Source organism: Phyllobates terribilis, unplaced genomic scaffold, assembly GCF_046119375.1.
Source record: "Phyllobates terribilis strain yellow unplaced genomic scaffold, ASM4611937v1 Scaffold_2__4_contigs__length_985480577, whole genome shotgun sequence".
Classification (NCBI taxonomy): domain Eukaryota; kingdom Metazoa; phylum Chordata; class Amphibia; order Anura; family Dendrobatidae; genus Phyllobates; species Phyllobates terribilis.
Genome location: NW_027362762.1, coordinates 848,975,902 through 848,988,361, shown reverse-complemented (window position 1 = coordinate 848,988,361; position 12,460 = coordinate 848,975,902).

The following is a 12,460-nucleotide window of genomic DNA, read 5'->3' as shown; positions in this document are numbered from 1 at the left end:
CAAAAGAGTATACAGACAGGACTGTATGTGTGAAATAATTCTTTCTTTGTGGTAAAACATTTCGCTGCCTGTTTTTAAACAATGTTTTACTTCAAAGAAAGAATCATTTGTGATCCCCTGCTGTAATGTCTGTATACTCTTTTGCCCAGGAGATGTGGTATGATCAGACCATGTTCCTGTACGGTCAGACACAGCCATTACACCGTACACAGCAGGGGCACATTTTTTCCAAGATTTATTGATTAAAATTAACTTTTATTTGTGGGAAAACACCTTTAACGCCATGTTCATCTAATGCTATAGCACTGTTAGTTTTTTCTTTTTTAGCTGTGTTATTCTGAAAATGCTGTACAATTGCAGTGGTTTTAGGCTGTGTGCCCACAATGCGGATTTAATGCTTTTCCGCTGCGCCATTTCCACCTCGAAAACTAATTAAAAACGCATGTTAAGTTGTCTGATATGCTTCCAAATGATAGCAGCACATGCTGCGGAAATTTCCGCTGCAGATTATCATTGCGGAAAAATCCACGGCACAACCATTTCTTGTGCGTAATCGCGGCGAAATCGCCACCATTGACTTGCATTGAACCGCTTAACATCCGCATGCATACATGTTATGCAGAACAATGCGCATATGGTACCCGGGTCTGGAGAAGAGGAGACTCTCCTCCAGACCTGGATACCATTAGTGAAAAAAGAATTAAAACGTAAAAAATAAAAAAAAAACATTATACTTCTCCATTACTCCCGGTCTCTTCTCCGGTGGTGTGCTCTGTCCTCGGCATCCGCGGTGTAATGGCAGGACCTGTGGTGACGTAATTTAGTCATGTGATGGTCACACGACCGCTGACGTAGGCGGTTGCGTGACCTGTCAGCTGACTAAATGATATCAGCGCAGGCCCTCTCTGAACACCGCGGGACTCCAAGGACAGAGCACACCACCGGAGAGGTAAGTATAATGTTTTTTTTATTGTTTACGTTTTAATTCTTTTTTTTTTTTACTATTGATGCTGCATTTAAAGCAGCATAAGTTGGTCACACACTATAAATTCATGCCAGTTCAAGCACTTTTCCAAGTGATTCTCAATATCGCTTGGAAAAGCGCTTGAAAAAACGCATGCAGAAATGCATGCAAAAACGCTTAAAAACGATTAGGCTATGTGCCCACGTTGCATTTATGAAGCAGAAAATTTCTGCTGCATAAATGCAAGTCCTCTCCCGGAAAAACGCATGCGGAATTCCGCACGCGTTTATCGCGCATTTTTCGCGCGTTTATCACGCGTTTTCCACATGCGGAATTGCCTTGCGTTTTTTATGCATTGGACAAAGGCAATTCCGCTTGCGGAAACGCAAAATTAAATGACATGCTGCGGATTTTTGAACGCGGCATAAACGCTGCGGAAAAATCCGCAGCATGTGCATAGAACTTGCGGAATCCCATTGGGGACCATGGGGTGCGGATATACATGCGTTTTTCAAGCGTTTACGCTGCGGAAATTACGCAGCATATACGCTTGAAAAATGCTACGTGGGCACACAGCCTTATCCCTGGCAGCAAAAACGCATGTAAAATCCGCATGCGTTTTTTCTGCCAAGGAGATGCAGAAATGCTCAGGAAATTTCTGCTTAATTTCCGCATCGTGGGCACATAGCCTAAGGCTATGTGCCCACGATGCAGAAATGCTGCAGATTTTTTCCGCATCTCCCTGGCAGGAAAAAAGCATGCGGATTTTACATGCGTTTTTCCTGCCAGGTAGAAGCGTTTGTCAAGCGTTTTTGCATGCGGGTTATCAAGCGCTTTTCCAAGCGATTTTAGCATCACTTTGAACCGGCATGGATTTATATAGTCTGACCAAGTTAATAGTTTAAAAAAGAATAAAAATGGTAAAAAATAAAGATTATACTTACCTTCCGATGGCCCGCGGTCTCCTTCTCCGATGCGTCTGGTCTTCCCGATGTCTCGCGGTTGTGTAAAAGGACCTGCCATGACGTCAATGAGTCATGTGACAGGTCACGTGACCACCGACGTCAGCGGTTGCGTGCCCGGGTATCATCCGCACATTGAACCGCATGATATCTGCATCACTACATGTGCACATGCGGATATCATGCGGTTCAATGCAAGTCAATGGCGGCGAAAACGCAGCGCTTCCGCAAAATAATTGGTAGTGCTGCTTTTTTTTCTGCAATGATAACCCGAAGCGGAAATTTCCGCAGCATGTGCAAAGCACATGCGGATTATAATTGGGGAACATGGCAGAGCTTCTACCAAGCGTTTTTTAAGCATTTCTGCACCTGAATTGCCGCTGCGGAAACGCTTAAAAAATGCATAGTGGGCACAGAGCCTAAAAAAAAAATATTATAATTAATATATTAATATTGTGCCAAATTAATTTCACGTGAACTATCACAGGGGATCATGTGACATGTGATACATCAGGTGTGCGTGTGTGGGGGGGGGCCGCGCCTTCTAAACTGCCCGGGGCCCTTGCTACTCTTAATCCACCCCTGCTCCAGTCACATCCAGAGCTGCAGTCACTATTCTGCTGTTAAATCAGGTCTTATACTCCAGCCACATCCAGAGCTGCAGTCACTATTCTGCTGTTAAATCAGGTCTTATACTCCAGCCACATCCAGAGCTACAGTCACTATTCTGCTGTTACATCAGGTCTTATACTCCAGCCACATCCAGAGCTGCAGTCACTATTCTGCTGTTACATCAGGTCTTATACGCCAATCACATCCAGAGCTGCAGTCACTGTTTTGCTATTACATCGTGTATTTTACTTCATTCACTTCCAGAGCTGCAGTGACAATGCAAGTTCACAGTATGCCTCACAGTGAATGTATTGTCCTAATATTACATACAGGTGCCTCTCACAAAATTAGAATATCATCACAAAGTTAATTTATTTCAGTTCTTCAATACAAAAAGTGAAACTCCTATATTATATAAAGTCATTACACACAGAGTGATCTATTTCAAGTGTTTATTTCTGTTAGGCTGTGTGCACACGATGCATTTTTTAAGCGTTTCTGCAGCAGCAAAAATGCTGCAGAAATGCTTAAAAAATGCTTGGTAGAAGGCCTGCTTTGTTCCCCAATGATAATCTGCATGTGCTGTGCACATGCTGCAGTAATTTCCGCTGCGGATTATCATTGAGGAAAAAAAACGCAGCACTACCAATTATTTTGCGGAAGTGCTACGTTTTCGCCGCCATTGACTTGCATTGAAACCCATGGAATCCGCATCACGGGATCTGTAGATGTGCATTCCACGCGTTTCAATGTGCGGATGGTACCCGGGTGTGGAGGACAGGAGACTGTAATCTGTAAAAAAAAGAATAAAATAAAAAATAAATATTATATTTACCTTCTGATGGCCCCCGCTGCGCTTGTCTTTGCTTGCCGGCAGATCGTGGTGGACTGAAGGACCTGCGCTGACGTCATTTAGTCATGTGACAGCAGGTCCTTCAGTGTACCGCGAGCTGCCGACAAGGGAGAAAGGAGCGAATCAAGACTCCAGGGGCCATCGGAAGGTAAGTATAGATTTATTTTTTTATTTTTAACCATTCTTTAAGGTCACACTATATAAATCCATGCCGCATGTCCCTGGCAGGAAAAATGCATGTACAATCCGCCAGTGAGATGCAGAAACGCTCAGGAAAAAATCCTGAGCATTTCTGCATCGTGGGTACATAGCCTTAATGTTGATGATTATGGCTTACAGCCAATGAAAACACAAAAGTCATTATCTCAGTAAATTAGAATACTTTATAACAACAGCTTGAAAAATGATTTTAAAATCAAATCCGAAATGTTGTCCTACTGAAATGTATGTTCAGTAAATGCACTCAATACTTGGTCGGGACTCCTTTTGCATCAATTACTGCATCAATGCGGCAATGTGGCATGGAGGGATCAGCCTGTGGCACTGCAGAGGTGTTATGGAAGCCCAGGTTGCTTTGATAGCAGCCTTCAGCTCGTCTGCATTGTTGGATCTGGTGTCTCTCATCTTCCTCTTGACAATACCCCATAGATTCTCTATGGGGTTATGGTCAGACGAGTTTGCTGCCAATGAAGCACAGTGATACTGTTGTTTGTAAACCAGGTATTGGTACTTTTGGCAGTGTGGACAGGGGCCAAGTCCTGCTGGAGAATGATATTTCCATCTCCAAAAAGCTTGTCGGCAGAGGGAAGCATGAAGTGCTCTAAAATTTCCTGGTAGACGGCTGCGCTGACTTTGGTCTTGATAAAACACAGTGGACCTACACCAGCAGATGACATGGCTCCCCAAACCATCACTGATTGTGGAGACTTCACACTAGACCTCAAGCAGCTTGGATTGTGGCCTCTCCACTCTTCCTCCAGACTCTGGGACCTTGATTTCCAAATGAAATGCAAAATTTACTTTCATCTGAAAACAACACCTTGGACCACTGAGCAACAGTCCAGGTCTTTTTCTCCTTGGCCCAGGTAAGATGCTTCTGGCATTGTCTATTGGTCATGAGTGGCTTGACACAAGGAATGTGACACTTGTAGCCCATGTCCTGGATACGTCTGTGTGTGGTGGCCCTTGAAGCAATGACTCCAGCAGCAGTCCACTCCTTGTGTATCTCCCCCAAATTTTTTGAATGGCCTTTTCTTAACAATCCTTTTAAGGCTGCGGTTATCCCGGTTGCTTGTGCACCTTTTTCTACCACACTTTTTCCTTCCACTCAACTTTCCATTAATATGCTTGGATACAGCACTCTGTGAACAGCCAGCTTCTTTAGCAATGACCTTTTGTGGCTTTTCCTCCTTGTGGAGTGTGTCAATGACTGCCTTCTGGACATCTGTATAGTCAGTGGTCTTCCTCATGATTGTGGAACCTACTGAAACAGACTAAGGGACCTTTTTAAACGCTTAGTAAGCCTTTGCAGGTGTTTTTGTTAATTATTCTAATTTACTGAGATAATGACTTTTGTGTTTTCATTGGCTGTAAGCCATAATCATCAACATTAACAGAAATAAACACTTGAAATAGATCACTCTGTTTGTAATGACTTTATATAATATATTAGTTTCACTTTTTGGATTGAAGAACTGAAATAAATTAACTTTTTGATGATATTCTAATTTTGTGAGAAGCACCTGTACACTCGATCTAATCTATTATTTTGAGATCAGACGAGTGCTATTCCATGGGGCCGTGCACATGTCCGATTTTTTTTCAATGGACCTTTAAACAATCCCTTCATGTTCAAATGTGATCAGATATTCTGATTGCACTCGGCATGCAAGTCATTGAGTGCGCAAAAAACATCGGACTGCACTCGGATGACATCTGAGTGCAGTCTGATTTCCATAATCTGACACAATGGAGAAGATGGAGAGTTTTTTTCTCCATCTTCTCCTCATCCGAAAAAATCTGATCACTCTATGCTCACACTCTGATTACAATTTGATCAGAGTGTGATTTGCATAATTTACCTTATTCTCTTGGATGAGAGAATTTAATCTCTTTCGGCCCTAGAATAATACTGTTTATTGAGATCCTTGGGCACTTCGTTGAGGTTTGGTTTTTAAAAGGGGCCTGGTTTATGTCCATTAAAATTTTGTGTTGTCCGCAATTTGTGATCCAGTTGTCCAGAAAAAAATGGAAGAGTAGGCTGTCAATCGTGCTTTGTGGTAGGGAATATTTATCTCAGTATTCACTCCTACCTGGAGCTGGAATCAGGGATTGGGAGGTTCGAAACTGTGCTTGCACCTCCCTCTGCCGTTACAGTGGGTGGTCTACGGCTATGGACACATTATTAGCAAGTGACAACTGGTTGCTGTTACAGCCTGTGGCGGCCATAAGACGTTTCTAGCAGCTTATCAGTCATTTATCCAGATTATTACCAACTGGAGGAACGAGTGTGTTTGTGATGTGAATGAATGACTGTTATATGGGAGAAATGCCCCAATCAGAGAAAGCCCAACAGGATGTAAATGAGGAGGTTTGATGAGCCGCTCATTAGGAACCAGGGTCACAATGTGTCCAGGTTACAATGTGTGACGCACATCTGTCGCAACTTAGACACAGAAATGGGCCAGACAAAAGTATTGGCACCCTCAGCCTAATACTTGGTTGCACAACCTTTAGCCAAAATAACTGCGAACAACCGCTTCCGGTAACCATCAATGAGTTTCTTACAATGCTCTGCTGGAATTGTAGGCCATTCTTCTTTGGCAAACTGCTCCAGGTCCCTTATATTTGAAGGGTGCCTTCTCCAAACTGCCATTTTGAGATCTCTCCACTGGTGTTCTATGGGATTCAGGTCTGGACTCATTGCTGGCCACCTTAGAAGTCTCCAGTGCTTTCTCTCAAACCATTTTATAGTGCTTTTGGAAGTGTGTTTTGGGTCATTATCCTGCTGGAAGACCCATGACCTCTGAGGGAGACCCAGCTTTCTCACACTGGGCCCTACATTAAGCTGCAAAATTTGTTGGTAGTCTTCAGACTTCATAATGCCATGCACACGGTCAAGCAGTCCAGTGCCAGAGGCAGCAGAGCAACCCCAAAACATCAGGGAACCTCCGCCATGTTTGACTGTAGGGACCGTGTTCTTTTCTTTGAATGCCTCTTTTTTTCCTGTACACTCTATGTTGATGCTTTTTGCCAAAACGCTCTACTTTTGTCTCATCTGACCAGAGAACATTCTTCCAAAACGTTTTAGGCTTTCTCAGGTAAGTTTTGGCAAACTCCAGCCTGGCTTTTTTATGTCTCTGGGTAAGAAGTGGGGTCTTCCTGGGTATCCTACCATACAGTCCCTTTTCATTCAGATGCCGACGGATAGTACGGGTTGACACTGTTGTACCCTCGGATTGCAGGGCAGCTTAAACTTGTTTGGATGTTAATCGAGCTTCTTTATCCACCATCCGCACAATCTTGCGTTGAAATCTCTCATCAATTTTTCTTTTCCGTCCACATCTAGGGAGGTTAGCCACAGTGCCATGGGCTTTAAACTTCTTGATGACACTGCTCACGGAAGACACAGGAACATTCAGGTCTTTGGAGATGGACTTGTAGCCTTGAGATTGCTCATGCTTCCTCACAATTTAGTTTCTCAAGTCCTCAGACAGTTCTTTGGTCTTCTTTCTTTTCCCCATGCTCAATGTGGTACACACAAGGACACAAGACAGAGGTTGAGTCAACTTTAATCCATGTTAACTGGCTGCAAGTGTGATTTAGTTATTGCCAACACCTGTTAGGTGCCACAGGTAAGTTACAGGTGCTGTTAATTACACGAATTAGAGAAGCATCACATGATTTTTCAAACAGTGCAAATACTTTTGTCCACCCCCCTTTTTAGGTTTGGTGTGGAATTATATCCAATTTGGCTTTAGGACAATTCTTTTTGTGTTTTTCATTGAAAACAAATTAAATGAAGAGAATAATACCAAAGAATTTATGATTGCAATCATTTTCAGGAAGAAACTGAGTATTATCAGACAGAATTGCAGGGGTGCCAATACATTTGGCCACCACTGTAGCTGTTCCATTGTAGTAGCACACTTTTCTTTCTTTTGCCATATAAAACTTTGTAAATGCTAATATTATGCTGCGCAATGCTATTTTATGTTCCATATGTTAAACCTGCTGCCATTAATATACAATGAGGTAGTATAACACATATTCCACGTGCTATTCCAGTGGCACTGTAATGCTATGCTAATGTACAGTGGGTACGGAAAGTATTCAGACCCCTTTTAAATTTTTCACTCTTTGTTTCATTGCAGCCATTTGGTAAATTCTAAAAAGTTAATTTTATTCTCATTAATGTACACTCTGCACCCCATCTTGACTGAAATAAAAACAGAAATGTAGAATTTTTGAAAATTTATTAAAAAAGAAAAACTGAAATATCACATGGTCATAAATATTCAGACCCTTTGCTCAGTAGAGTTGAAGCACACTTTTGAGCTAGTACAGCCATGAGTCTTCTTGGGAATGATGCAATAAGTTTTTCACACCTGGATTTGGGGGTCCTCTGCCATTCTTCCTTGCAGATCCTCTCCAGTTCCGTCAGGTTGGATGGTGAACGTTGGTGGACAGCCATTTTCAGGTCTCTCCAGAGATGATCAATTGGGTTTAGGTCAGGGCTCTGGCTGGGCCAGCCAGGAATGGTCACAGAGTTGTTCTGAAGCCACTCCTTTGTTATTTTAGCTGTGTGCTTAAGGTTTAAGAGTGAAAAAATTTAAAGGGGTCTGAATTTTTCCGTACCCACTGTATATACAATAGCAAACAACATTATTCAACCCCCTCCTCCATTGCAATTTTGGTTTGTTAGAAAAATGTACAAACTTTCTGCTGTTTGCAGTAAATCAAACAAGCACCATTTAAATAGCTAAAAACTACTAATGTAACAAGCGTTCTCTCCAAATTTAACACAAATGTCACTTTTATTGACTATATAGCCTCCAGTTCACTGATATTCTTGAGTTGTCAAGAGAGTGATCCCAAAAGTTAAGAGAAGACATCATTGTCTAGCACAAAGAAGGCAAAAGATACAAAAATAGCAAAAGCATTGAATGTTCCTTGAGATATAGTTGGATGAATAGTTCACAATGTCAAAAGTTAAGGAACAAAGGCCACTGTGCCTGGATGTGGCAGAAAGCTGCCACCAGATTCCTGAGGAGGCAGGTGAGTAAAGACCCCAAAATGACTGCAAAAACTAAAGCAAGATTTGTTGGCAGCAGGCACTGAGGTTTCAGGTTGCACAGGAAGGCACATACCAAACTCTGATGGTATCCATGCTGGTATTCCAAAACCATATAAATAAGTTTTGGAAAGTGATGAAACATAACTGGAACTCTAACCAACGTCAGGGGTCCTCACACATGCAAGTCCAAAGACTAAAATTAAAAATGGCGCACATGGGACAAAATTTCAAAAAACATCACAGAAAAAGATAAAACCTTACCAACACCAGGTCAGATTACCAATACACTAGCTGGGTGACTGGCGTCCTATGCAAGCCCCATCTGTGTGCATGTATAATACTTCACAACCACCCCCTCCATTAATTGGTAGGTCAATGAGTGACTGTTTGCATCAGTATTTTGCACATGTGCTGCCCCCAGCTTTATCATGGGGGCCTGCTGCATCCTGCTAGTGCATTGTTAATCTTTTTCTGTGATGTTTTTTGAAATTTTGTCCCATGTGTGCCATTTTTAATTTTAGTGTTAGGACTCGCAAGTATGAGGACCCCTGACGTGAGTTGCGAGCTTGAGTATTTTGTCCAAAATATCGACCAATACCTTATGTGGTATATTTAATTTATACATTATTTTTCAGCATTTTTTGCACATTTTTATGCAGGATACAGCCAGGCCCTTTAGTGTTGGCTGGGTGAATTGGGGCATCTGTCTTTGTGAGGTGCGCTTATAGTGCTGGACTTGTATGGGCGTCATCAATAGGCTGTAAGCCAGACACTGTGCATCACACATATCTGTGTACCTGGGGTCCTATGCAAGCTCCATCTGTGTGCATGTATAATAATACACAGCCACCCCCTCCATGAATTGGTAGGTCAGTGAGTGGTCATGGGGGTCTTCTGCATCCTGCTACTGCTTTGGTAATCTGACCTGGTGTTGGTAAGGCTTTATCTTTTTCTGTGATGTTTTTTGAAATTTTGTCCCATATTCACCACACATAACTATATACCAACAGCGAATAAACCATATGCATAAATATATACCAACAGTGAATAAATGAGACAAATAATATACACCATCAGTAATCAAACTACACACAAATATATACAGCCATGGCCAAAAGTGTTGGCAGTGGCACAATTGATATTGTTACAGAAAATGAAGAAGTATTTCTCCCAGAAAATTATTGCAATTACCCATATTTTGTTATAGACCGGGTAAATTAGTCGGAGTAGATGGGGGTCGAACCAGGCGAACCGGAACCAGGCAGGTCTCATGGCAATCCTGCCCCCAACGGAGCACCTCACCGGATTGCCAGTTCAGAACAGGTTCATGTTTCTGTAGCCAGGGTAGACCTAGCAAAAGGGGGTGAGAGAGTCCGGAAAGCACATTGAAGGAGATCCTCTCCGAGTGCAGCATTCCCACCTGCAGGGTCACGGGCTCTGTGACGAGCAAGATGGTCACCGGAAGGAGTCTTCCATCCATGGAAGCAACTGCCAATCGTTCGGCCAGAGGTTTGGTAGGAATCTGATACTTCTCTACAAGGGACTGGGAAATGAGATTACCAGCGGCTCCGGAATCCAGATGTGCAGTTTCAAAGAAGCAGTTCTCTCCCCAGGAAATAGAGACGGATAAAGTCAAGAATGGGAAGGATTTATTTTTGCCTAGGACGACCTCCCCGAGCGGTCCTAGACATTGGAGTTTCCCGGGCAGGAACGAATCAGGTGCTCCTTACTGCCGCAGTAGAAACAGCTCCCCTCGGCTCGGCGTGTCTCTTGGCAAGATTTGACCATCTTTGTCTGGTCGATCTGCATATGTTCAGGCGAGCGTGCCCGGGGAGTTGCAGGTTGGGAAGCAGGTCTCTGGAAAGCAGGAGCAAGATGAGAAAATCTTCTCTCCCGGGTAGTCTCCTTAGCACTTTCTAGGAAACGGATGTCAATCCGCATTGCTAGTGACACCAGGTCATCCAGGGTGGTAGGAACGTCCCGGCCGGCTAACTCGTCCTTAATCTGACCGGAAAGGTCCTCCCAGAAGGTGGACACCAGGGCCTCATTGTCCCAGGCAAGCTCAGAAGCGAAGGTACAAAACCGTATGGCATACTGGGCCACGGTGAGACTCCCTTGGCGGAGACGGAGCAATGAGGAGGCCCTAGAAATCCTTCGTCCGGGTTCATCGAAGACCTTTCGGAAGGCAGTGAGGAAAGCTGGAAGATCGGACACCAGGGAATCCCCTCTTTCCCATAGAGGGTTAAGCCATGCCAATGCTTCCCCGGTGAGAGACATGACGAACGCCACCTTGGCCCAGTCGGAAGGAAGCTGATGTGGCAGAAATTCAAAGTGCAGTGTGCACTGGTTTAGAAAGCCCCGACATAGGACGGGGTCACCTCCAAAACGAGGAGGCGCAGAAAGCCGGGGTCCTAGGCTGGATGCCGTGGTACAGGTAGGCAGCGGCGCTGCCGGAGCGGGTGTCTCTCAACTTGGGGCGGACACAGGTGGAACAGACAGCGTGTCCAGGCGAGAGTTCACAGACCGCAGGACGGTCAGGATGGTTTCCTGTTGGGATCTCTGGCGAGAAACCTCCTGGTACAGGTCAGCAAGCGAAGGGGCCTGGGAGCTACCGGGTTCCATGGCCTGTGCAAACTGTTACAGATCCGGGTGGTGGAACCTCTGTGCTGCGGTGCAAGGAGGGACCAGAGGGGCGTAACTAGTTATCAACTCAGACTGGCCAAGGTCGTACGGCGGCTCAATCGACTCCGTGAGCAGGGAGGGACCGAGCAGGGGGACCAGGTGCTACTCTGGGGATCGACCTTGTATGAGAGCAGGTGACTCCCACAGGTCAGAAGGCAGGGACTGACCGGTACAGCAGATGAGCACGGCAGGCAGGCTGACAGGTGATCCGGGCAGACGGACTGGCAGGCACGGCAGGTAACAGGCAGGAGCCTCCAGGTAGGTTGGCTGTTAGGCACGGCAGGTAACAGGCAGGTGCTTCTAGGTAAGCGGGCTGGCAGGCACAGCAGGTAACAGGCAGGAGCCTCCTGGTAGGCTGGCTAGTAGGCACGGCAGGTAATGGGCAGGTGCTTCTAGGTAAACGGGCTGGCAGGCACGGCAGGTAACGTGCAGGTGCTTCCAGGTAAGCAGGCGGACGGAGCCCACAGACAGACTGGCGGACTGGCAGTAGGCAGACTGTCTTGCTGAAGAGTAAACAAGCAGACGGACTGGACTAGTAGTCCGGATGGCGGACTGGACTTGTAGTCAGGCTGGCGGGCTGGACTTGGAGTCTGGCTGGCGGCCTGGACCTGTAGTCTGGCTGGCAGGCTGGACTGGTAGTCAGGCTAGCAGCGGGACCTGAGGGCTGAAGCAGAGTATAACACACAAAGCTACAACTTTGCACGGGCACCTCCATATTGGAGGAGGTGCCTTTTATAGGGGAAGTCCTCCGGCGATTGGCCGGGGATTTTTTAGGATGGCGCACGCGGCCCCTTTAAGAGGGAGGCAGCGCGCGCGTGCGCCCTAAGCACAGAGCCAGGGAAGCTGCGTGCACCAGCAGCAGCTGCAAAGAGGCCAGAAGACGCCGGAGCAGGACCGCGGCGGTAAGGGGGACGGCGTCTCTGCCGGGCAGGAGGCAGAGACGCCGATGCCACAATGAGCTTCAAGAGGTAGTCACCGGAAATGGTCTTCCAACAATCTTGAAGGAATTCCCAGAGATGCTTAGCACTTGTTGGCCCTTTTGCCTTCACTCTGCGGTCCAGCTCACCCCAAACCATCTCGATTGGGTTCAG